The sequence below is a fragment of the Notamacropus eugenii genome, chromosome 1, assembly GCF_028372415.1.
Source record: "Notamacropus eugenii isolate mMacEug1 chromosome 1, mMacEug1.pri_v2, whole genome shotgun sequence".
NCBI lineage: Eukaryota > Metazoa > Chordata > Mammalia > Diprotodontia > Macropodidae > Notamacropus > Notamacropus eugenii.
The window spans coordinates 63,697,022-63,724,305 of NC_092872.1; the positions used below are offsets into that span (position 1 = coordinate 63,697,022).

At 40.0% G+C, this 27,284-nt stretch overlaps 1 protein-coding gene and 1 pseudogene across 2 annotated transcripts in view; one reads left to right on the forward strand and one right to left on the reverse strand.

The window, feature by feature from the left end:
* The window catches only part of MSANTD3 (Myb/SANT DNA binding domain containing 3), a 30,256-nt gene extending 23,287 nt beyond the window's left edge, over positions 1–6,969 (reverse strand). The window contains exon 1 of one of the 2 annotated variants that reach the window (XM_072604481.1): positions 6,847–6,969. The gene's annotated coding sequence lies outside the window, so the exon portion shown is untranslated. Of the gene's footprint in view, positions 1–6,701 lie in introns of both variants that reach the window. The other variant, XM_072604473.1, reaches the window with a different exon arrangement.
* Positions 6,970–23,692: 16,723 nt separating this feature from the next.
* LOC140523212 (large ribosomal subunit protein uL3-like) lies at positions 23,693–24,424 on the forward strand (annotated as a pseudogene).
* Positions 24,425–27,284: the final 2,860 nt, after the last annotated feature.

Below are 27,284 nucleotides of genomic sequence, written 5' to 3' on the forward strand. Positions count from 1 at the left end.
AAGAACTTTGAAATTGAATGTGTGACATGGGAGACACTGGCACAAGACTGTTCAGCATGGTGTGCCCATATAAGAGAAGGTGCTGGCCTCTATGAGCAAAGCAGAATTGAAACAGCTCAAAGGAAATGCAGGGTACACAAATTTTGAGAATCCGCCCTAAATGTTCACAGGGACTATCTGTGCCCAATCTGTGGTAGAGCATTCTGAGCTTGTACTGGTGTGATCAGCCATAGTCGGACACACTGAAACTTCATTTTATCATGGTGATGTCATTTTGATCCTCTTTGAGAATGAAGGACTATGCCCGACAGACCAACCAGCCAGATTGGATTAATGCTCCTAAAATGTAGGTCTAACAACATCTCTCTTCTGCTGAAGATGTAGTAGCAAGAATTTAGGGAGGTGATAATCCAATTAAAGTCTTCCCTAGCCTGACCCGTTCTGGAGTTTATATTCAGTCTGGATAACACATTTTAGTTGGGGCAATGACAAACTGGAGTGTGTTCATAAGTAACTGCACTAGTGAGGAGGCTGGAGAGAGAATTCCTGCCATTTTTTTGGTCAGTTGAGTCCAGCTTTTCATGACCCCATTTGAGGTTTCCTTGGCAAAGATACTGGAGCAATTTGCCACGTCCTTCTCCAGCTCATTTTACAGATGAAGAAACTGAGACAAATAGGGTTAAGTGACTTGCCCAGGCCACATAGCTAGTAAGTATCTGAGGTCAGATTTGGACTCGGAAAGATGAGTCTTCCTGAGTCCAGGCCCAGCCCTCTGCCTACTTTTACCACCTAACTGCCCATACAAGAATTAATTGAAGAATTAAAGATGTTTGGCATAGAGAGAGATGGGAAAACTTAGATTGCAGCTTTATATGCAAAAAACCAATAAATTCTTTACACTTATGGAGCTACCTCAGGAGGTAATGAGTTTCTTATCACCGGAGAGCTTCAAGACTTAACCCTGCAAGGTCAGCTCCATGATTTAAGGTGGCAAATCTACTCTGCTCTAATAATTTTATTATCATTCTGTCTAATCTAGATGTTAAAAAACTACAAACTTCTACCCGTCTGCTGTCATCAGACATCAAGCATAATGAGCAGCACTGTCTCACTTCCCTGGCAAATGGAATTATCTTTATGTCAAATGAGACAATATACGTAAAGTGTTTTTGCAAAGCTTAAAGAACTGTATAAACGTGAGCTATTATTATTATCATCCTGCTATCGAATGGAAAGGCTAAGCTGTTCATGGTACATACTGACAGAGACATTTACCAGTGCCTAGCCACACTTCATGATGCTTCACTGATCATATATCAGTTTAGATGCAGTAAAGTATCAGTATTTAGAATTATGGGATCATTCCTAAGTGCTTCAAAGGCGTTATAACTTCCACCTACTCTGTATTTACCTTCTGGGTACCAATATATGCATATGTGGTCTCACTCATTGGAACTGAAATTCCTAGAGCTGAGGGATTGGTTTTGCTTCTTCTTTGTAACCCCACTATTTAGCAAAGTAGCCGGTTCATAGTACACACTTCATACCTAACATTGTATGGTGACATCCTCTCACTCAAAGCAAATCGCTCTTCACTAGCTAAGGCATCTATCACTTTTCTTCCTCTGATAGCCTTATGGCCATAATAGTAAGAGCTGACATTTATAGCCTGCTTTGATGTTTACAGTCTGATGTAGATAAATAGAAACACACACAAACCTACATATATACACATGTAAGTAGATTATGTCATATATAAAAATATACAACATAAAATATATTATAACATAAATATATAACAATATATCATTATATATTACATATTGTTATATCATATATTATATGTTATATAGAAATAAGTGTATATAAGCATGTACATATATAGATAGACAGATAGATATTATTTGAACCTCACAACTGTGTGGTAAATACAATAGGTATTGTTACCCTCATTTTACAGTTGAGGAAACAGAGGCTTGGAGAGGATAAATGCCCAGGGTCCAGGGATGTATTATTAAATGTTACACAACTGGCTCTCCAAAAATGCACCACATCATTTTAAGTTTAATCTGCATAATTAACATTCCATCACCACCTTGAGTCTAGATAATCCACAAAATAACGCGGATTTATAAGCACTTGCCAATTTCTAATTTGTACAAGCCCACCAGTACATCCTCGACCCAGTCCTCTCTGCCTACTCTGTTGTCTCTCAACTACCCACTATCAGTCATTTTCTTCCCTACCTTTCAGTGTACCATTTCCTTTTGCATGCATCCCATGATTCCTTCACAAGTACATTATTTCCATGTATGTTTACTTTTCTTTTTTTAACTTCTCCTTTCCTCTCTGCATTTCTATGCATCATTCTGCTCTTTGGGGAATTGCATGGTATACGTGGTTGGTTTGTTTTTAATATCTATGTAAGTTTGTGCATCTGTGTGAACTAGATGATGGTGGAAGTTGAAGAAGCCTCTCCTCCCCCAAAAATATCTCTTCCAGAAACCTACTCCAAATGCCTGAAACTCTATTAGTTTTTGTCATTGTTACTGCTCAGTCGTTTCTGACTCTTCATGACCCCATTTGGGTTTTTTTTGGCAGAGATGCTGAAGTTGTTTGCCATTTTCTTCTCCATCTCATTTTGTAGATGAGGAGACTGAGGCAAATAGGGTTAAGTGACTTGCCTAGAGTCACCAGATTGTAAGTGTCTGAGGTAAGATTTGAACTCAGGTCTTCCTTACTCTAAGTCCAGTTTTCTATTCACTGTACCGCACTTACTTCTAATGTTGAAATCATTCCTTAATTATCTTTAAAAGATCCCAGATACATTAACACATTTATCCATTAGAACTTAAAAATGGATTAAATTATCAAATTAATTTATATCACTCAGTCCCAGAAAGGGTGCTAAAGGATTGTGAGGCAGGACAGGTAAATTTTGATGGGAAAAGAGACCTGGAAATATGATGATCATTAGGTAACCTCCCCCAAAAGTAGCCGAACACAGGCTGCGTGAGGTAATGAGGAAGAAGGAGAAGGGAAAGAAAGACACTAGAGTCATTTTCATATTTGTGAGTGAAGGGAAGGAATGCATGAAAAGAAGCCAGGAATGAGATGTCAGCTCCTAGTGAAGGAGAATTCTAGCTCTCAATTCTGGTCTTCCATGGTGGTTGCCAGTACATTTAATGACAATTCTCTGAACCAAAGAATATCTGTCCCTTTGGTTCCTGGGGCTCCCTGGGATAGTTTTGCTAGCCTGACCATCTCCTAAACATTTAAAAATTGTTATGCAGGTGATGTCCCATCATGGTGTGGAGGTGACGTCCATCTCCTTAGAGCTTATGCCAGTGAAGGACAGGCTCTGGCCAGTCTTACTCAGCTGGAAAGCCTTCAAACCTAGGCAGGTGATGGAATAACTGTATGTAGGTTGGACTTTTGAGACCTGGTATAGCTAGAGATGCTCATCAGCAGAAGCTTGGCTACTAGGGGGTCAATTTTTTCAGCTCAGACAATTGTTTAAAGACTATTCACTCAAGGGGTAAAGAGCTGCTGTGATCTGCCTTAGGCAAAGGCAGTACCCATTGCCATAAAATCACAAGTCCTTGAAATATTTAAATATCTAGATGTGAGGGAGCTGGACAGGAGGCAAAACACCAAAGGCCACTTAAGAAAATACTCCAAATGGAGACAAATTGTATCCTAGTTGGATTTCAATCTCAAGACTAGGCAGAAAAGGCACCTTGGTGGTCGTTGGCCTTGCTAGTGGGTCCTAAGAGGTGTTGGGCCTCCAAATACTATACTCTTTTGAAAAAGGTAACCTAATAGAGTAAGAATAAAGAATCTCACCAACGACTCAGGTACAGATATACCTTTTGTGGTTACTGTTCAGTCATTTCAGTCATATTCATCTCTTCATGACCCCATTTGTGTTTTTCTAGGCAAAGATATGGAAATGGTGGTTTTACTATTTCCTTCTCCAGCTCATTTTACAGATAAGAAAATTGAGACAAACAAGATTAAGTGACTTACCCAGGGTCACACAGCAAGTAAGTGTCTGAGGTTAAATTTGAATCGAGGCTACCTGACTCCAGGCTTGGCACTTTATCCCCTACACCACCTAGCTGTCCATTACAGAGAAGCCTTGCTTTATTTAAGAGGTGTACTGAGACATTGTAGAATCTTTGAAACTGACAATGTTTAATGTAACAAAGAAACTCACTCTCTCAAGGTAACCAAAATTAATTCTTGTAACTGAAAGAATCCTTCAGTAAAACAAGCAGTTTCTACTTTAAGTTTTATACTTCGTTAAACTCATTTTCATGTGCCAAGTTTTCTTAAAAGCACACCCCTAGTGGGAGATTATTGCTTTGAATGGTTTTTCTTAGTCACCTGCAACAGTCTGGATAGTGGGTTATATAGTCAAGTGAAACAAAAGGCACCAGAGACTTAAAAACCCTGAACAATGCAAGGACCATGATTCCATAGTGTGTATGATGAAACATGCACTTCCCACTTGCTGGCAGAGAGGTGATGGCCTCAAGACATAGACACACATTTTAAAAAATGGTCAATGTGGGAATTTTTGTTGCTTGACTATGCATATAGTCAAGGTTTTTTTTTTCTTTTTGAGAGAAAATAAATGCTTGATTAAAAATTTTTTTTAAAAGGCATCAAAAAACTTTTTTTTAAAAAAGCACACTTCTACATTATAAGACAAAGTTAAAGTCAATCTAGAGCAGAAAACAACCAGTCCTATCTTGAGTGATTAATTTCCTGGGAACAAAGCTCCTTTATACAAAGTTAGCCAGGTTAGAAAAAAATCTTCTAAACTCACCTGAAGAAAGTACCATTGTTTGTTAAACTTCATCAAACCCTAAATCAGCCAGTCCTTTCTGCTCCACCTTCCTCCTCAATTCCAGACACTGTCTTTAGCCGCATCTGACATTGTTAGTTAGGATTTAATAAAATTATTGCATAATAAATCTCCCTTAACACATTTTTATGTCCCCTATATTATTATCTGATCATGAAGTTTCTAACAAAGGGGTGTCACTGGAATGAATCCCTTTTGCTAACAGAAGCATCAAAGTGTAAGTGATAATACAGCTTTTCATTTTTGAATGATATTTGAACACAATTTTTTTTTGAATTTCAAATTCTCCAAATGAATTTATTAAGCAGTTTGCTACCTGCAAGGCAAGGGGCTATGGGGCTAGGATTATAAAACCACCTATATGATGATGTGGAAAGCACCGTGCTTTTAGAGTCAGAGCATTTGGGTTCCATTTCTGGGTTGGTCACTTACTCTAGCTAAGGCAAACCACATATTCTCTCTAGGCCTTAGTTTCCTCATGTGTAAAATGAGGGGACTGAACCTGATGACCTCCAAGGTCCCTTTTAGCTTTAAATCTATGATTTTAAAGAAGATAAAAAGTGATCTAATCCCTGCCCGGTCCTGATTCTGGGCTGAAAAGTGGAGGGTGGAATACAGTACTAGGTAGTCAGATAAGTAAATAGAAGGTAATTTAAGGAAGGAAAGCACTAGTAACTTGGGGGGAGGGGAGTTCTTGTAGGAGGCAGTGCTTGAGCTGACCTGGCTGCCTGACTTGATCCCATTAGTTTCCTAAAGTTGAGATAATTTCATTCTTTCTGCTCAGCTCCAATTAGATTCTGAATCTTTTCTTGCACTCCACATTTTGTAACAGATCAAGGCACATAGATGGATGGATAAACAGACATACTTATCCATATTTTCCACCTATGTGCTCACCTTTATTGTCCTCTTTTACCTTCCCCCAAAAAAGTGGGGCACATATATATTTCACAGATGGAGTCAGACAAAATAAGCAGTAGCAACAGTTGGAAAGTCATGGTTTGAGGATGGCAATGAAAAATCCCCAAGAGACAAGATAAATGCTCAAGGTGTCAGGTTACTAGGGAATGTTTCTAGAGGAGCAGGCCATACTTAGGATCTTGCCTGCTCCCCTACCAGCAACCCTCAAAGAAAAGTTGGAAACCAAATTGCTCCACCAAGTTTTTGGCTAACTTCATCCTGGGTTGTTAGTTCCCAGCCTACCATGAGATTCAAAGCGTCCACAGCTCTTGCTGCCCTCCCGGTCTCTGGGATGTCTTTCAATTGGCTTGCTTAACTGAGGGTATATAAATCCCTGAAAATAATGCCATACTGCACACGGAGTACCAAGGCTACTTTGTAAAGGTAAGAGCAGGCCCGGCCCTGCTTACCCAGCCAGATCACATCCTGGGACTGGCATCTGAGGGTCTCCAAGCCTGGAAGCCCGAAGTGCTTGGGAACGTGTGTTCTGAAAATTCACAGTTCCCGTGCTAGGTAGGTACCGATACCTGCCCTGCTGGTTTACAACACAAACTCGGATCCTTTCAAGTTCTTCTCTCCATGGGAGGGGAAAAGGGCGAGGGTAGTTAAAAAAAATAATAAAACCCCCTCATTTTACAGCTGCTCTCGGTGAAACAAAATGTTGCCTGAGCATTCAGGATGGAGATGGACGGCAGGTTAGCCCCGTTCTCTCTCTCCATGCGATTCCTGGGCAACCCACCCGGTTGGTTATGGAGGACACCGACGGCAGCTCCGCTCGCTCCGAAGTCCCGGCTGCCTGGGAGGCGGGGAGCTGGCCCGCCGGGGCGAGTGCTGCCCGGGGAAGAAAGAGGTAAAGGGGGAATCCTACCTGATACTGCAGTGCATCCGGACCGCAGCGCCGCGGAAGCTGGGGGTGGGATGGGATGGGATGGGATGGGATGGCATGGGATGGCATGGGGCGGTGCGGGAGGCGGGAGAGGAAGAGGGAGATTCGTGCAGGCTTCCCCGCTCACCTCTTTTCCTCCCCCTTCTTATTGCGATGCCAGAGAGCGCGCAGCAGGGATCCAGATTGACAAAGAATAAAAGCACCTCCCACCGCACCGGCAGCGGCTGGCCCACGGGCGGGGAAGCAGCGTGGTCCGGAAGCCAGGCAGCCCGCACGGCCGCTTCCTCCGGCTGCGGTCCCCCCCGCCCTGGCCCGGAGCCGCGCGGGAGCTCAGGAAGGACGGCCTGCTCCTGCTTGGGGGCCTGGAAGGGGTTCATGTCTGTGGCATGGGCTGGGCGGCCGGCGGGGGCTGCCTTTCGCCGAGCGCCCGCTACCTTGGCAGCTTGACTCCATACCGAGGAGAGGCCTGTCGGTACCCTCCGGGAGAGATCCGGACCTGGGCAGAAAGCCGCGGTCCTGCCCGTTCACCCCCACTGCCCGGAGGGCCGAGGGCCGGCAGGCTGGCAGGCCTCCACCCGGAGTTAAGCGTTAGGGTACAAAATGTAGGCATCCCTCGCTATTTTTGCACGTACTTGGAATTTTCTATTGTTAGATCTGGAGGGGAAAAAACCCACTTCAACTTTGAAGTTTCCATGAAAAGAACTCACGCATTCGCTGTGATTTGTATTAGAAGACTGCCTTTCATTTCGTGGGCACCAACCTCAGTCCCCAAGTGTTTGCGGGCGGGTTTGGGTTTGTAGGTCGGATGAGCAGGCAGCTTGTCTGACAGCACAACTCACTTTTAGGACAAGCAGTCTGCCTTTGCTTTTCTCTGTGAGGACGGTATGGAGGGCCACTGATTTCTGTGAACTCATTGGAGCTGAGGCAGCACTGACCTTACCTCAGTTATGTCAGGGGCTGGGGAGGGGATAAAATGGTTCTGGATCTCACCCCCTAAACTAACAGTCCCTTCTTCTCCCATCCCTAATCCCTGAATTGTGGTTGCTCAGTCATTTTAGTCATGCCCCTACTCTTGGTGACCCATCTGGGGTTTTCTTGCATGGCAAAGATGCTGGAGTGCTTTGCCATTTCCTTCACCTGCTCATTTTACAGTTGAGGAAACTGAGGCAAACAGGGTTAAGTGACTTGCCCAGGGTCACATAACTAGGAAGAGTCTAAGGTCAGATTTGAACTTAAGAACAGTTATCTTCCCCACTCCAGGCTTGGCCTTCTGTCCACTGCGCTACCTACAGGATAATACTATTTATGTATCTAACTTACAGAATTATCATGCAGAAATTATTGTACAGACTTTAAAGCGCTCAATAGACGGGAGTAATTATTTGATGATTAGGAGGATAAACCAGTCCTCACAGTTGCTGTTGCTCCATTCACTGCCTGCCTGCCTGATGCTGCCCCCAAGGACCAAGGAGAGGTCTCATTTGTGGATTTCTTTGCCAATACAGTTACTTAGTATCTGACCGCCTCCAAGCGGTAGGTCAGCATGAGAAGAAGGCTTGGATAAATTACAATTGGTACTAGTTCAGGAAAGTCAAATTACAGATTCATCAAAGTTTTAAAGTATAGTTTAGAGATAAGGAGTAGGCCTGTGATTTCATTGGTAAAGGGAATTTCTGAGTGAAGAGGCTCCCTTTATCAATGCAGCTTGGCATCTCCTCTTCAAGGTAGAGACTTACCTGTAGATCACTACAAGGTTAAGCAGCATGTTCAGGATGGCAGAGGCAGCTTGTGTCACAGATAGAATTTGAATTCAGATCTTAGAGCCAGGCTTAGAGACTGGCTCTCTATCCACTACAACAACATATAGGTTAATCTCAAATTATTTTAATTTATTTATCTTTTTTGGGGAGGGTAGGCAATCGGGGTTAAGTGACTTGCCCAGGGTCACACAGCTAGTCAGTGTCTCAGGTCGGATTTGAACTCAGGTTCTCCTGATTCCAGGGCCCATACTCTATCCACTGGGCCACCTAGTGCATAATTTTATTTTGTTGCTTCTTGACATTCTGGTTGGTGTTAAATGAAACATTTTATTAGATCATAAACTCTTTGAGAGCTAGGTAAGTCTTTTTTTTCCATTTCCCTGATATCTAACATAATTCTTTGTACATAATAAAAGCTTTAATAAATGTCATTAAATATTTACAAAATATCATCAGGATGAATTGCTTCTTTCACCCCCAGTGACTTTGTTGTGGACTTTGTTAGGAGAAGCTCGTGGGACAGTGTCAGGAATTGGGAAGACCTGAATTCAAACCCAGCCTCTTAATTTCTTTATGCCTCAGTTTCCTAAATTGTAAAATGGGGTATAGCACCTGCCTCACAGGGTTGTTGTGAGGATCAAATGAGATAATATTTACTAAAAATGCTTAACGCAGTGCCTGGCACGTAGTAGGTACTACATAAATGCTTATTCCCTTACCTCTGGTTTTCTGCTATATGAATCAACAACCAAAGGTTAAATGTTACCTATATACTTTCCCAAGGGAGTGATGATGTCTGGGAAGACTTCATTTGTCTGTTTGGGTCCTTGAGATCCCCAAAATAATCTGGATCAAATGAGAATAGTTGACCCCCAAAATTCTTTTTGCCCTGGCTAGAGAATGATAGGAAAGGAGAGATCACGGTAACTGACACAGGTTACTCCAGCAAATATCAGGACTGATGTGTTTAGCACCTCAGAAGTCAGAGCCACCTCCTTTCCCACATCATTTCTGGCCAAATAACTGCATGATTGATTTAGTTTTGGGTATTAATCCGGGTATTAATATGGGTATTAATTAAATTAATTAATTAATTAAAAAGCATATTTACTCCCTCATTGAGCTCCAAGGCTTCACCTTTTGGGAATTCATCGGCATCTGTCTGATTCTGGCCTTCTTCCAGCTATCCAGGTCTTCTCCAGGGACCCAGGGAGAATGGGGAAGTGAATGGATGAAAAAGCATTGATGTGCCTTGCTGATAGGTTGCAGAGGTACAAAAGGGAGTCAGTCCCAGCCCTAACTGGGGAACTCAACACAATAGGAGAGTGATGACCAGGGAAGAGAGTTTTGATCTAAGGCAGCCACAGGGATTGTGAGATTGACTGCCCTAGGGCAGTCAATTTTCCTGCCCTTTTCAGTAGCAATGGTAGTATTGATTTGAATATTCTTTCCAGAGCAAGAGGCAGAAACGTTAATAAATACTTGTTAATTAATTGATTTATCAGAAAAATAGACTCCCCTCACCCCACCCCACCCCCAAAGAAAGAAAGGAAGGAAGGAAAGTGCTAGATAGCTGCTTGCTGGTTCCTTTCTGTGCACCCAGGGCTCTAGCCCAGCAGGTTCAGAGGAAATCCTTGGGGAGGGTGCTGCCTTTGGCTTAATTAGACTCCCCTCCCCACATTATACAGCTATGCTATCACAAAGTTTGACTTTCTGAGGGTTGCTAAGAGCTGTGTCCCCTCTCACCACTCAAAGTCATTGTATGTCTCAGGAGTGGGGAACCTACCACCTCAAGGTCACATGTGGCCCTCTAGGTCCTCAAGTGTGACTCTTTGAATTCAGACTTCACAGAACAAATCCCCTTAATCAAAGAATTTGTTCTGTAAAACTTGGACTCAGTCAAAAAGATACACTCAAGAACCTAGATGGCCACATGTGGCCGCAGGCTCCACACCCCTGGAACTTTAACTGAAGAACAAGGAGGAAAGGGAAGGAATGTGAAGCAGATGAGTTGGCATCTTGACCTAACACTTTGTTACACTTCCAGTTTGACAAAGAGGGAACTTTGAGACTTGGATCCAGAACTGGAGGAGGTTCCCTCGAAGTTTGTCTTTTATGGAATAAGGAAATCCTGATGTGGTTTCATTCTTTGTTTTTGTTTTCTTTTTAAAACTGAACCCTATTGTATTTGCATTTAAAATTTGTACATATTTTTAAAAGTGTACCTTGTGGTATTTGGTACTATTAAAGAAAAATCTTTGGATTCAGGCCTACAGTTTTTATATCCATTCTTTGGTTGGTTTTTAAAAAACAAATAAACAAATCCTAGTGGTTTGGTTCAAATTCCATGAAAGTTGTATAAAGAAATAACATTTTGTGCTTATGTATTTAAAAAAAAAAAAAAAGCAAAGGGCAAGGCCCTCACAAGCCTAATATCTGAACTAGGGAAAAAACTCTTCTCTGGTTTCCTTCTACTTTGGAACCTACCAGTCCTTAGAATCTTGTCAGTGATAGATTTGATTTTTTCAAAAAAAGAATCTTCCCACCTCTGGGGGTTAAGTTCTTTGGGAACTCAGAAAAAACAGCCCATAGGCATAAAAGTGTATCTATTTTTAACATTCATTTTCTGCACAACTGGACTATAGTCTCTCTCAATCTGAATTATGCTTAATAAGTTCCTGTGATTCCTCTTTATTATCTGATTGCCAAACTATACCCTTTTTAAAAGATTTTAGGGACTTCACTTCTAACAAACTGCCAAGGGCTCTCTGAGTCTGACCTCCCTCTCTGTTTCTGTCTTTGTCTGTGTCTGTCTATCTCTATCTTTCTATCTCCCTCTCCAGTTCTCTCCCTTTCCATTTTGGTCTGTCTGTCTGTCCCCTGCATCTCAATTCTTGATTTCAAATTCCTAACTTTATTATGCATATATGGTTGGTCTCAAGCCTTTCTAGCCGTATCTCAAACCTTTCCTTCACTAAGACTGCAAGAGTTAATTTGATTTAATTGCATTTGATTTAATTGCATTTATATGCCTTTTTTCACTTCCTACCTCCTCAGCCAAACTCTGGGCAGTCTAAGGTTAATAGAGATTGGCTGAACAAACTGGCTTGTGAGTATAACAGAATATTATTGTGTTCTAAGAAATGATGACGATGAAAAATTCAGAGAAACATGAGGAGAATGTATAAACTGAAGCCTGACTAGCTAAGAAGAACTAGTAGAACCAGGAACTTCCCACAGTGGAAGTGAAAATATCACTGATGAAGCTGAACCCTTAGTCCAGTAGAGTAGGTAATAAAATGCACCCCATTTGTTTCCATAAAGGGATGGGGCACTAAGTGGAATGTTGGAGACACCGACAGATCAGGTCTGTCGATTTTTTCTTTGTTATAAGGGAGAGTTACTAAGGAAGGGGGTAAGATACAGAAATAACTTAATGTAGAAAACAAAAGGCATCAATTCAATGTATTTTTTAAAAAGTGATCAAAATAATTATCTGTTTTAATAACATGTTGCCAAAGAAATGCCACATTCCTCCTTTCTGTTAATAATGGATAATCTACCAGCTTTTGTTTTTTTAGAGGGAGAGGGAAATATTGTATTAAAAGGGTGTGTCTGGAAGTATATCTTGCAACAAAACATAATATAGAAATAACTTTTCAAAAGAAAAAAAGGAATATGTTAAATAAATGAATATATACATATACATACACACATATGTAGTCCAACCTTCTCAATTTTACAGATGAGGAAACAGACCTAGAGATTTTAGGTGACTTGCCCAAGATCATACTGTTAATTAGTGGGAGCATTATCCTGCCCTGGACAAGGTCAGACTGGCATAGAGATGAATTGTATGTCAGAAGGATCAAATCCCATCTCCTGCCCTGTTCTTGATTTTGTGACTTCATATTTCTATTACTATTTAATCTGGGAATTTCTCTTCTTTCCTGGGTCCTCCTCACCCTAAAGCATCCTACCAGGTAAGAGACTGTAGAAGTTAGGAAGTGATCTTTTCACCCAAGACCTGTTCTCCTTTCTCTTTTGTCATTGGTAAGTTACTCCGTCAGCCTTCATTTCATCCCCTCCTGTCTGCCTGGCCTTCCTTCCTCCAGTTCCCAGCTCTGTTCCTGACTTTTCAGACTTCAGAACCATTACTCTAGGACAGATGCTTTCTTTCCCATCCCCTTTTTAATTCCTTTTTGTGTTTTCTCTTCCTCCATTAGAATGTGAGTTCCTTAAGGGCAAGGACTATCGTTCTTCTTGATGGAATTTATATCCCCAGCTTAGCACACTGCTTGGCACAGAGTAAACACTTCATAAATGTTTTTTTCCTTCCTCCCAAAAACATCCCATCCCCATCCTCTGTCACACTGAATTAGATTCTGCAAGGGATCCATTTATCTTAACAAACACACCTGAGAAATAATGAGGGCAAGAGGGAATGTCATGGATTGTTTGGTTTACACAGGAAATTGTTTAATCAGCTTATTTTCTAACAGCTGAGATTTAATAAGAGAAAATGAATTTTTGTTAGGGAGATGTGGGACCAATGTGAGACAATCCAGGACAGCATGCTAAGGGAGGAGCTTTGGGTGGAGAGAAGTGTTTATGTATGGAAGGTGCACAAGAAAAGGAGATAGATAGGAAGGGGGTGACAGGCATGTACAGGACATGCAATGAAGTCCAAATAGACAAACTTTTATTCAGCAACGAGGTGTGTGACATTGTCCTGGGTGCTGGTGCTACAAATAAAAACATAGAAACTGTGGTTTCTCTCAAGAAGCTTATTTTCTACAAACAGTGGTACTACACACACATAAATAAATAAACAAAAATTTTATACAATTTCAAGAGCAAGAGAGAACTAATAGCTGAGATGAGTTAAGTCTTCATGCAGGAGAGACCACCTGAACTGTGCTTTGAAAGAAGTTAGGGATTGTAAGAGAGAGAGGAGGAGGAGGAGGAAGAGAAGGAGGAGGAGGATGGCCATGGAATTTGGTCCTCCAAGGATCTTTGAAGATACCTAGTCTTCATTTTACAGAAAGTAAAATGAGGCCCAGAAGGGTTATGTGATTTGCCCACAGTCACATTGCTAGCGAGTGGCAGAACTCAAATTGCAAACTCAAATTCTCTGATCCTAAATCCAGCACATTTTCTAGGAGTATAAATGATACCTGCGAAGGACCAGCTGGACCAAGGAAAAGTGGTGGACGTTAGAACGCCACATGGGGTAAACAGCTAATAGACCAGTTAGACTAGAAAAGAGAGCGTACATGAAGAGGAGTGATAGAAAGTAGATTGGAAGAGGAAGCAATACTGAGGAGAGCTTTAAATGCCAGCCAGAGAATTTCTTATTTTATCTCGGAAGCAAACAGAAACCACTGAAGAATTTTGAATAGGACAGTGACGTGATCAGATATGTATTTCATTTTTCTAAATTTTTTATTATCTTTTCCCAATTACATGTAAAAAATTTTTTAACATTTATTTTTAAACTTTTTGAGTTCCAAATTCTCTCCTTCCCTCCCTCCCTCCGTGAGACAGTAAGTTATTTTATATGGGTTATATATGTGCAGTCATGCAAAACATTTCCACAGATATATGTTTTGGACAAATTAACTTTACCTTTGTGTTTACTTTTTATTTTGGCAATAGTGGCAGGGGAAAGTGGGAGGGACAGATTATTAAAAGAAAAATAAGTAGTTGAAAAAATATTATCATGTTTTGAGGGACGGTACTCAAAACCAAGTCTACCCAATACATTAATGATATTATTATGGCTATTTTTATGTTATAAATATGTCTGTATTACATAATTTTTATTTGATGTTTAAGATTGGTTTTTATGGTAGTGAAATTGTAATAAATTATTTGAAAATTCTTTATTGTAGATTTCACAAATGAATATTTCCTTATACAAAAAAACAGAAAATAAAAGGAAGATTGTAAACCATGACTCTATTATGTAGTTTCTTAAGTACATATTAAAATTAACATGATAATACACACAGAATTGCTTATCTACATTCCCTTCTGAATTTCCTTTTGTTTTCTTCTGTGTGTTTTTAAAATGTTTAACTGATACTCTTTTCTATTTTAAAAATCACTCACTAATTCCCTTTCTCCCCATGACTTCTCCCCAAAATAAAAGCTTCCCCTTATAACAAATATGGTTAAAGTAAAATAAATGCAAAAATTATCTATGTCTGAAAATATGTGTCCTACTGCATCTCTGATTATTCTCTTTTCTGCTGAGAGGCAAGAAGCATACTTTGTCATTGTTTTCAAGAGTCCTATTAGGTCACTGCAGAAATTAAAATTTTAAGTCTTTAAAAATTGTTTTATTTTGCATTACTATAGTCATTATATATAGTTTTCCCCTGATTCTTTTCACTTCACCTTTAATCAGTTCATGCAAGTCTTCCCAAGTTTCTCTGAATCCATCCCTTTCATCTTTTCTGAAGGTGTGATAATATTCTGTTATGAGGGTCTGTATGTGTCCTATCTACTGCCTGGGCAGAGAGGCTAGGCTGTCCTCAGGCTTCAATGGTCAGGGATCTGTTTGGCCCCATGCTGTCCCTGGGCTTCAATGCGCAACAGACTGCAGAGGAAGAGCCACACTTGAGTCCCATTGCTGAACCAGCACTGTCCTCCAACTGTAAGAGCAGTAGTTCAGACTCATCATCCAGTGATGAAGATAGTGATTCTCCTTTGCCACATCAAGAGGGAAAGGAAGATTCTTAAGAGGAACATGACACTGGTCCAACCCCAAGAAAACAAAGAAGAAATCAAAGTGAAGATGATGGTGATGGCTTTTTTGGGGTCAGTTCTTCCTTCTAAATGTAAAAAGCAGAATGATTCTCCACAGAGTCCAATGATAGGTCCTTGCATTACCACCTGTTTTTAACAACCAAGCATAGAAGACGGGGGAAAACAGAGATGATCTAGGAGTGCCAGGGTCATCATCTTTCAATTTTGAGTTTTGGGAAAAACAGAACACTCTGTGCCTCTTTTATCAAACTTTCAGATTGTACCTTACTTCATAGTCATTTCTGTACACACATTATCTTTCCTGCTTTAATCACCAGGAGATCAGGGACCATTCTAAGCCATTTTTATATCTCTCCAGGTGTTAATTTTCTGCTTAATCTTTAAATAAGTAAAGAACAATAGTCCAGATCATATTCAACAAGTTCCCATTTCCACTAAGGACAGAACAAACTCAACTTGATCTACTGTATATTTAACAGGAAGGATTTAGTTTAAAGATAAGATAGAATTTCTGACTAGATTATTAAGTACTGGAATGGGTTACAAAGGAAGATGTAAAATCTCCTTCCTTGACTATCTTTAAATATAGGCTGGAGACCTATATCAAATAAAAGCAAAAAAAATTTAAGGTATTTTCTCTGCCCTTAAAGACCTTACAACTGAGCCGGGGAGATGAAAAGATGTGTTAAGTTAAATAACAATAAAAGATTTAAATAATAATTTAAAAGTATAGAAGAACTCTATAGAAGAGAGAGAGTTCAACTTGGAACAAATGGAATAAACTAGATCAGAGGTATCACACTCATGGCCACAAAACTCTTAGTGCTGCCTGAACCAGATTAAAATGTAATTGAGAAATACTCAACCAAATAAAAAAAATAACAACGTAAAAAAACCAACAATATCCTATTACATCCAACTACCGTAATTTGCTCAGCCATTTTTCAATGGCACACATTTCAAGGACACATTTTTTTCTATATAGCTTTTTAAAGAGACTTGGAACATCCAAATCAGACCTCAAAAAAACCTTTTTAAATTCAAAGAATTTAAATAATCATTAGCTGAATCATGGAATCATGGATCCTTATAGTTAAGAACGATGTTAGAGTTCATCCAATTTATCCCTTGCCTCAAGCATGAAAGCACTATACAACATCCTAGACAAATGGTCATCTAACCTCTGCTTAAACATTTTCAGTGATTAGGATCAAGGTGACTCATTTTATTTATTACCAAGAGACCTTCTAACCCAGATCAATTTGAAGTTCTGCCTCTTAGACAAACTAGAATAAATCTAATCCATCTTTCACATGAACAGTTTTCAAGATTATTTGAAGACAATGATCACATCCCTTTACATCTTCCCTTCTCTAGGCTAAATATCCCAATTCATCTGATGAATTCTTATATTGTTTCAAATGACCTCACCATTCTGCTTGCTCTCAAATCCTTTGGATTTGCTAACATACCTCCTAAAACATGGTGGCCAAAGATTTCTGACAGTGCAGAATAACAAGAAAACAGGAAGCCAGCTCCACTAACTACTCTGCAACAAAACCAATAATATGAAAAGTATAACAAAAAAATCCTCTAAAATATTAAGAGATCTATTTGGAAGTTACTCTTGCCACTTGATAACTGCCCCCTGCTACACAGGGTTAAGATTACAGGTCATCATTTGTGTTGGAAGGGGAGAGGGGTCTGTGTCAGAGAAGAAAGAAGATGCTGGAGTTGGAACTTCAACTACGAGCCACCACTGGCAGACCCAAGCCTGAGGCGAAGGCTGTTCTAGTAGGGAGCAGAAGGAGATAAGATAGTGAGGGGTAGTCGGAATAATAATAAATCATAGGAAAAACAACAGCCTCAGAAACAGGCCAAGAGCTTTCAGCTTCTGGGAGTAATTATCAAAGCTTCATCTTCCTTGTATCTAATGGGAAAGAAGATTATAGATAAGGCTATTCCTTTGTATTGTAACTACCTTCCCTCCTGCAGGAATTGTAGGATCATCTACCCCACAAGATATTGACTTGAAATAGTCACAAAAGCATCATCAAGAGAAAAACAAGACAATAAACGTACCCTACAAAGATAATAAACAAAAACCCCAAAACTCCTTTGACAAGATAAACTTGCCATGAATGAAACTAAAAAATTCAGCACAAGAAATGATGTGAATTAATGAGTGCCGTCCTATGAAGCATCCTTACAGTTGCCATTCCTGATTCTAAGGGAGGGAGTTAGAGGGTCTGTTTCCAGTCATGGAGTGATCCAGGAGTGTTGACTTTTTTTAGTAGTGAGGCACATATGTAAGGAACATATATGTAGCCACTCATGCCTCCTGTAATGTAGGGCTCTGTGTCATTTTTTTTCTTGTGGTATCACACCTCTTTCCCAAGGGAATGATGTATGTGTGTGTGTGTGTGTGTGTGTGTTCATCCTTCATTGCCAATGAAGACCATGCCATCAGAGAAATGATGACACAACTTGCACTTGACTTTGTTTTGAATGAGGGAGGGCTGTGCAGGTCACCAGTCTCACTTCTCCTCCAGAGTCATCTGAAATTCATCAGGATGACTGGAGATGACCCAGGATGAGGCAATTGGGGTTAAGTGACTTGTCCAAGGTCATACAGCTAGTAAGTGTCAAGTGTCTGAGGTGAGATTTGAACTCAGGTCCTCCTGACTCCTGCAGTGGTACTCTATCCATTGCATCACCTAGTTGCCCCTTGTGTGTGTATGTGTATATATACATACATATGCACATATGCATGTATATATGTGTGCATACATATACACACATACACATACATACATACATACATACATACAGTTGGGCTCTCTGAGTCAGTTCTCAATTCTTCTCAATTCTCAATTCAATCCAGGAAGTTTTTTCACATTTCATAAAGGGATAACCAGGTAAAGACAAGTTTTGCACTTAGTTGAAGATATTGTATTTTATTCTCTATTATTTGCCTCTGACTTTGAGGAAACCAGCTCCCTTCACCCCAATAAAAGTCACTCATTCTATTCTTTTAAGCATGTAAAAATGTGGGCTAGAAAAGAAGTTAATTAATTGGATTTACAACTGGCTGAATGACTAAAACAAAAAAGTAACTATAATAACAAATTTATTTAGGAGGCAGCTAGGTGAACAGACCTGGGTTCAAATCTGGCCTCAGACACTTACTAGCTGTGTGACCCCTGGGCAAGTCACTTAACCTCTGTGTATCTTAATCCACTGGAAAAGGAAATGGCAAATCACTCTAGGATCCTTGCCAAAAAACCCCATTGACACCATGAACCACAAGGTCACAAAGAACTGAACACAACTGAATGACTAAACAATGACAACAAAAGATCGCTCCCTCCCCATGGTCCCAAGGTCTCCCAGCAGATGCTGAATGTCCCCTTGTCAGATATATGGTGAAAGGAATTCTTGGTTGTATGATCCGGGCTACATAGTTGCTGAGGTCCCTTGTGTCTCTGAGATTCTTTAATCAAGGAGTTGTCTACTTTTTCACTTGATTTTCAAGCTTCTGTCCCATTTGTAAACATGTTTCCACATAGGCTCAAAGCCTTTTAATTTGGTAAGACCTGCCAGAATTTAGGTTCAAGTGGCAAAGCCTTTGAGAAACCAGAGTGATTTTCTCATTGCCAAGAGCCGGACTAGGACATTTGTAGAAAGTGTATACTTTATGTACTTCCAGAATAAGACAATGTGTTTGATTTTAAAAAAATTCTATGCCGCTTTAGTGAATGGTTCATCAAGCATAATGCTAGTTGTTGTACCAATTCCAGTTTGTTTCTTTTTTTCCCCATACCATATAGGAGCAGATGGCATTCATTTTACTACATGAGGAAACTGAGACCCAGATAGTTAAAACAAAAGAAGTGGAGGAAAGGTTGTATTAATGTAATAATTTTCAACATTAAAAAAAAAATTCTCCATTCTAGCCAGGTGACAAAATCCTGCTGACCCCATCATCATGTGAGAACCAAACAAAACCTTTTACCTCCCTCCAATAACCTTAGGTCTTCTCTCTCTTCTCCAGAAGTTAGTTGCAGGAGGGGAGGGCAATTATTACAAAATTTCAGAGGGAATAGAAAGAAATATAGACTTGCTCTTCAACCCAATAGGATACTGGGAAGAAAAGGAGTGTGAAGAGAGGTAAGATTGACCTGGTTCTCAATCTTCTCATTAGCTGTATGATTTTAAGTCCTTTTAATTCTTTGGGCCTTACTTTCTTCTTTACCAGCAAAGTGAGAGGGCTAGAGCAAATCCTTAAGGTCATTTCAGGTTTTAAAATACCAAAATTGAACAATTTTATCTAATTAGCTATCCCCATAGAGAAGGATAAAAGAAAGGAGACCATGTAGTATAGTTGAAAGAGAGTAACTAGAGATTTCAGACCACCTGAATGCAAGTCTAACCATTTTCTACCTGTTTGATCCTGGACAAGTCACTTACCATCCCAGGGTGTCAGTTTTTTCATCAGTAAAAAATGAGGTGACTGACCAGATAGACAAGGTGGGTCTTCTTGCCAAAGGCAAGCAATCCCTCTGGATCCATCTTCTCTGGTCTTCTCAAGTCAGATGCCCTCTCAGTCATTCAGTCATGATAAAGTTTCTTTGCTCAACATCTATGAATTATCCAGCAAAAAATTATTGTGTCTCTCTGTGCCAAGGTACTATACTAGAAACAAAAAGACAAAGAAGAAGAAGGAGGAGAAGGAGAAATAATTTTTGCTCTCAAAGAGCTTATATTCTATTTGAGGAGATTACATGTACCTATAAGTATACGCAGAATAAGTGCAAAATAAATTCAAGGTAGTTAGGAGTCAGGGCATTGTAGCTGGAGGATTAGGAAAGGTCATTGTTTGACTTGCCTTTTAAAGAGGACCAGTGACAATAGGGAATGATGTCCTAACTTGGAGGTGAATTGGATTTAAGTGGGGCAGAGTTGCACAAGGTCATTAGGTTCACTCTCTCTTCAAGAGTCATTGAAGTCTAGTGGCAAGACAAAAGTCAAGACAACTGGAGATAGCCCAGGATATAGTGGATGACCTTGGCATTCCACAGCACCCACTTCAACCATCTTTGCGGCCATTGGAGCATTCTACCAGGGGGAATGTCCTCACATGTTTCAGGCAGACACCTCACTAACTCACCAATGAGTTTAAGGCTCATTGATTACCCTCAACCTAGTTTAGTCTGTTTTTCCTCAGTCAGGTAGGATGTAAAGACCTGAGTTCAAATGTGAACTCAGACATTTACAAGCTGTGTTATGCTGTCAAATCACTTAACTTCTTTCTACCTCAGTTTCTCATCTGTACAATGAAGATAATAATAATACCTACCTCCTAGGGTTGTTGGGAGGATAAAAATGAGATTTGTAAGGGGAAGAAAGCATGAACAATTTAGTATTTTGGGGTTGGGGTTTTTTTTTGCATAATTCCAAAATACTTCTCAAATTGATTGGACTAGTTCACAGTTTCAGAAGCAGTGAACATGCATATTGGTCTTCCAAGAAACTTTGTGACACTGAATTCTTCCCTTTAAAAATTTTATTTTAGCCACATTTGAAATTTTGGTGGACCCAAGGGAATGAATGCCTCAGAGGTAGGGATTGATCCTTAGTATTTTTAAATAGTTTTTTAAATGACTGTTGATAGTTTACATTTTTTCTTTTGAAAGTTATTTTTTGTGTATGTGTGTCCTTTGACCACTTGTATTTTGCATAATGGTTCAATTTTCAAGATTTGTTTCTATTACCTATAAATTGCGGATGTTAGATTTTTATCAAATATATTTATTTCACTGATTCCTCCCCAAATTGTATCACTTTTTTTCCTAATTCTAGTTGCCTTAATTTACAAACAAAAGCTTTTTTAATTATAAGTATTCCAAGTTGTCTATTTACTCTTTTAAAATGTTGTCTGTTGTGTGTGGTTATAATTTTTTCCATATTCACAGTTGTGAAAGATGTAACTTTCCATTCTTTACTTTCAAAAATAGCGTCAAGAAGACATACTGTGAAAGAGAAAAAAAATGAACCAAAAACTAGGTCCATGCATTGATGTTACATATTCTAGTGCTGAGGCATCAAGTCTGTAGCTTGCAAACTAACAACACAGCTCCAGAGAATGGCATGAACCAGTTTAAAATGTAATTGGAAAATGTCTAATCAAATAAATAAAAATAGAATACAGTATAGATGATGTTAATTTGTGGTTTTCTAAGTCAATAAGTATCCTATAGAAATCAGTTTCTATTTGAAGTTCTAATAGATTAATTCTGACTTAAAAATAATTTCTTGTGTTTTCTTAAAAACCTGAGCTTCAGTATTAAATTTGCTGTGCCATTTCCTCGGTCTTAGACAAAAGATGATAAGATGGTAAGATTTTAAATTTTAAAATATATTACATGAATATTTTCACATAATTCCAAACACTGAAATTTTAAGTTATTTTCCTAAAACATGCAACAATTTTTAATCACATAACTATTCACAAGACAACTGTTTTCGACTTTTAGAGAAAATTTCTCTTATATTTCTTAATTAATAAATACAACTCTCAGACACTGAAATAGAATTGATTTCTTAAAGATTTCTCTTCAGGATGAATCTCTGCTGAGCTCACTTCTCCCAGCTGTAAATATTAATCATCTTCAGGAAATATATTATATGACCGGTGGGATTAGTAGTTAGGATAATAGAACCTTTGGGAATATTGATTGGCAGAGAAGAGCTTTTTAGTGAACATTCTTTTCCTCTTTAGGAAATTATTTCAAACGTTGCTTTGTTAATAACCCAATATTTTTTGTCTATACTTTTAAATAAGATCAGCTTGACAACAGAGGATGAAGATGCCTTAGAAACTACTGGTACTGGTAAGTACCTCCGTGTAATATGATTGCTTTGGGAAGATAAAAGAAAACATACAACATACAGATATTTTCTGTAAACTTTATCAACATGTTTGTTATGAACACAAACATTTATAAATAATGGTGACAACATGCAAGAATTACAGTTCAGCTGTTAGGATAGCCTCTCGAGTGAAAAATAAGACCTCTGTTAAGGTGCCCACAGAATGGCAGAGAAACCTAGCAGAGATGCTGTCTTTGATATGTCAATAACATGTCAGTAGATGTTAACAGCTATCAATAGTATGAGTAGGAATGAAATGGAGAATTGAGGCGTGAACTCTTTGCATTCTACATTGACCATGGGCAACACAAACAACACATCTTGCATATACTTCCAAAATAACTCTGATACACATGCAAAATTAATTTCATTCATTTTAAATTCCATTATAAAAAATGACTTTTTCCAAATTCAAAAGTTTCTAATTACTTGTCATAAAAAAGGGTGCATTTATATTTGTATATCCCATCAAAATTTGCTTGTCATGTATATCTTAAAGAAAGACTATGTTACTTCAGAAGTATCTCTTCTATAGGAGTTTTGGAAGCACTAATTTCAAGAAATTAGCATTAAGTAATCATGTTACAGTTTTTCTAACCCCAATTTGTCTATATTATATAATCTACTTTTTTCTATATCTTAACTGGGTACTCCTGGAAAATTCTGGTACTCTGTCTTAAACTCTTTTGAATAAAAGAGGGAGTCACACGTTATGTTCAATTATCCCGTATGTTTGCAGCTTTTCAAAGTCGTCAAATTGGAAAGGATTAAGCGTATCTAATTTTGCTCATTGACTCTTGCTACAGTAGAGATCTATTTCTTTGTTCGGATAGTAGATTGGAATGAGGAAGTTAGGGAATGAAGATGAGAGTGGTGGACTAAAGAAATAAGAATAGGGCTAGAATTTTTGCAGAAATAGAGAAAAGTACAACAATTCTCATTCATGGTGTGATTATCAACATTCACGTCCAGAGAAGACATTTAGCTTCTGGAGAAATCTGCTCATAGTTAGTGATGTGTTCATGTGGGAATGACTGACCCATTTATGACTGAGAAGATGGGAAGGCAAGAAGTAGAGATATGAGTAGAATTTTGGTTTTATAGTGCCTAACCTCTTAAGAGCCATGAAATATTCACCTGGCTGTGACTGATAGTTTGGGGACCATTACTGGACAACTTCATTTCTGAAAAGTAATGTTACCTCCTCTCCAAACTCACCTCCATGGCAGCCGCAGGTACATCAGCAGTGGACAGGCCAGGCTCAAAGGTCAACAAGAAGGAAGTGGTCGAGGCTGTGACGATCGTGGAGACACCCCACCATGGTCATTGTGGGCATCGTGGGTTATGTACAAACCCCAAGAGGCCTGTGGAGCTTTAAGACCATCTTTGCCAATCACATCAGCGATTCTATAAGAATTGGCATAAGTCCAAGAAGAAGGCCTTCACCAAGTACTGCAAAAAGTGGCAAGATGAGGATGGCAAAAAGCAGCTGGAGAAAGACCTGAGCAGCATGAAGAAGTACTGCCAAGTGATCCACGTCATTGCCCACACCCAGATGCACCTGCTCCCTCTGAGGCAGAAGAAGTCTCACCTGATGGAGATCCAGGTAAATAGTGGTAGCGTGGCTGAGAAACTGGACTGGGCCCGTGAGAAGCTGGAGCAGCAGGTGCCTGTGTCCTATGTTTGGGCAAGACAAGATGATTGATGTCATTGGGGTAACGAAGGGCAAGGGTTACAAAGGTGGCACTAGCCGCTGACTCATCAAGAAACTGCCCCGAAAAACCCGCCGAGGACTGCATAAGGTGACGTATTGGAGCTTGGCATCTTGCCCGGGTAGCCTTCTCTGTGGCTCAGGCTGGTCAGAAGGGCTACCACCATCGCACTGAGATCAACAAAAAGATCTACAAAATTGGCCAGGTCTACCAGATCAAGGATGGCAAACTGATCAAAAACAACGCATCCACAGATCATGATCTGTCCAACAAGAGCATCAATCCTCTGGGAGATTTTGTCCACTATGGTGAAGTAACCAATGACTTTATCATGCTGAAAGGCTGTGTTGTTGGGACCAAGAAGGGTGTCCTCACCCTGAGAAAGTCTCTGCTGGTACAGACCAAACATCATGCCCTGGAGAAGATTGACCTGAAGTTTATTGATACCACATCCAAATTTGGCCACATTCGGTTCCAGACTGTGGAGGAGAAAAAAGCTTTCATGGGACCACTCAAAAAGAACTGAGTCACAAAAGAAGAAGCTACCTGATGTTTCCAGACCAATTTGGAGTTGGTGGATTCTCAATAAATTTTTCACAATTAAAAAAAAAGAGTAATGTTACCTTTGAGAGAGGGAGAGATGGAATACACTAGAGGCATAGTCTAGCAACCCCAGACAGTTATCATGCATTTACCCATGATTTATTGGATAACTATCCAACCTCTAAGCACTCCACATCACCCGCTTCATCTGCCTTCATGGCCATTGGAACAAATTGTTCCCATCCACCCATTCCACCAGATGAAGTCTTCACATGCTTGGGGTAGACACCCCCCTAACTCACCAATGGGTTTGAAAACCCTCGGTTACCCTCAACCTGGTTTGGCCTGTCTGCTGAAGTGGTTTACCAGGGTTTGGACGCTGTGCATGCTGCAGCTTCTTGGAGCCACAGGTGAGAGTTAGATGGAACAGGAGGATACCAAAGGTGGAAAGAGACCCGAAAAGCTTGGTTAGACACCGAAGATGCCAAGGTCATCCACTACATGCTGAGCCATCACCAGCCATTTTGACTGTCCTGCCACGGGACTATGATGACTCTGAAGAAGAGTGTGAGGCTGACTACTTAAATCCAGTTTACATATGAATCAAAAGACATCACCCATACATTTCACTATTATACCTCAAAGTCCTGTGGCCACAGGCAAGTGATGAAGCATCAGGTGTGGATACACTGGGAGCTGTAGTCACACCCCTGCACATAGGCTATCCAGGCCATAGGATCCTTTCTCACTGGAAGCAGCAGTGAGACTTGGCAGCCCCCTGGGTGTCTGAGCAACCTTTTAAGGATCACACTGCTCACCTTCTGGTGTGAGGAAGGGGCTAGAAAAGGTGTCCTAAACATTGTCTGCTTACCCAACCCTGGCCTGATTACCATGGCAGGCAGGGAATCCCACTATGTGGTTGAAACATAAAAAAATACACAAAATGTACAAAAACATCTGCAAAAATGATTCCACTCACCATCCACATGGAATGTGTGCACGCTAATAGACAACACAAAATCCAGTAGGCCTGAAAGAATTGCTCTGGTTGCAAGAGAACTCAACATGTATCACATCCAAATAGCAGCCCTGAGTGAAACAAGACTGGCAAATGAAGGCCAACTTACTGAAGTTGGAGCTAGATACACATTTTTCTGGAGTGGCCACAGTGAAAGGGAGCGCCATGAAGCTGGCTTAGGTTTTGTAATCAAAGCTAATCTAGTCAGCAAGCTGGTATGCCTACCAAAAGGATTGAATAACAGACTCATGACAATGTGATTGCCACTTGCAGGAAAATGCCATGCCACCATCATCAGTACCTATGATACCACCATGACAAACCCTGATGAGATCAAAGAAAAATTTTATGAAGACCCAGAGACCCTTATCATCAATGTGCCAAAAGAGGACAAGCTTATAACTCTGGGAGACTTTAATGCTAGAGTAGACTCAGACTACCAGACTTGGCAGGGAGTCCTAGGGAGGAATGGAGTTGGAAACAGTAAAAGCAACGATCATTTACTGCTGAAGACTTGTGCTTCGCATGACCTTCTCATCACCAACATTGTTTTCTATTTACCTAAACAATAAAACTTCATGGAGGTACCCTCACAACAAACATTGACATCTAATAGACTATGTGATTATGGAAGAGACAGACAAGATGTGAGAGTGACAAAGATAATGAGTGCTGGACTGATCATAGACTCAACTTTTCCAAGCTAAATATTCATATTTATCAAAAGCACTGCCCCCAAGGCAAAATGACTACCAGAAGAATTAACATCAACAAATTAGAGCTCTTCTCTGACCATGAACAGTTTGCTGCTGACTTGGAGGGAAAGTTGACACAACACACAGTTGGCAACAGTGGAACAGAAAAGGAGTGGGCAGTTTTCAGAGATTTAGTGTACTTCACTGCATTTGCTCATCTGGGTCAGAACCCTCACTGATACCAAGACTGATTTGATGAAAATGATGGGGAAAATCAGAAGCTGCTAAATGACAAATGAGAACTCCACAAGATTTACCAGCAGGATTGTTCATCCACCTCTAAGAAGGCAGCATTTAATCCCATCAAAAGCAAAGTACAAGCAAAGCTTAGGGAGGTGCATGATTCCTGGCTCAATAAGAAGGCAGATGAAATTCAGTTTTATACTGATAGTAACAATCCAAAGCACTTTTATGATTCCCTGAAAACTATTTTTGGACCAAAAATCTATGGTGTATCATAACTACTCAGTGCTAATGGAATCACATTGATTAGTGATAAGGACATGATTCTAGAGAGATGGGCTGAACACTTGCATGGTGTTTTCAACAGACCATCATCAATCAATGCTGAGGCCACTGACCATTTACCTCAGGCTGAAGTCAATCCCTCCTTAGCTGAACTTCCAGCTGAAGAGGAGGTTTTGAGGGCCATTAGACTCCTTTCATGTGGCAAAGTACCTGGTGCTGATTCTATTCCAGCTGAGATTTACAAGGTAGGGGGACCATTGCTCATACAAAAACTGACTGAAATTTTCCAGGTTACATGGCAAGAGAAGGTTATCCCCCAGAAGTTCAAGGATGCCTCCATTGTCCATCTCTATAAAGGTAAAGGGAATAGATTGTCTTGTGACAATCACAGGGGGATCTCTCTCTTAGTCATTGCTGGAAAAATTCTTGCTAGAGTCCTCCTTAATAGACTGATCCTTCTCCTGGAAGATGGGCCTATACCTGAGAGCCAGTTTGGCTTCAGAAAGGGCCGAGAAACAGTCGATATGGTGTTTGGTACCCGACAACTCCAGGAGAAATGTCAGGAGCAGAACAGAGGTCTGTACACAACATTTGTAGATCTC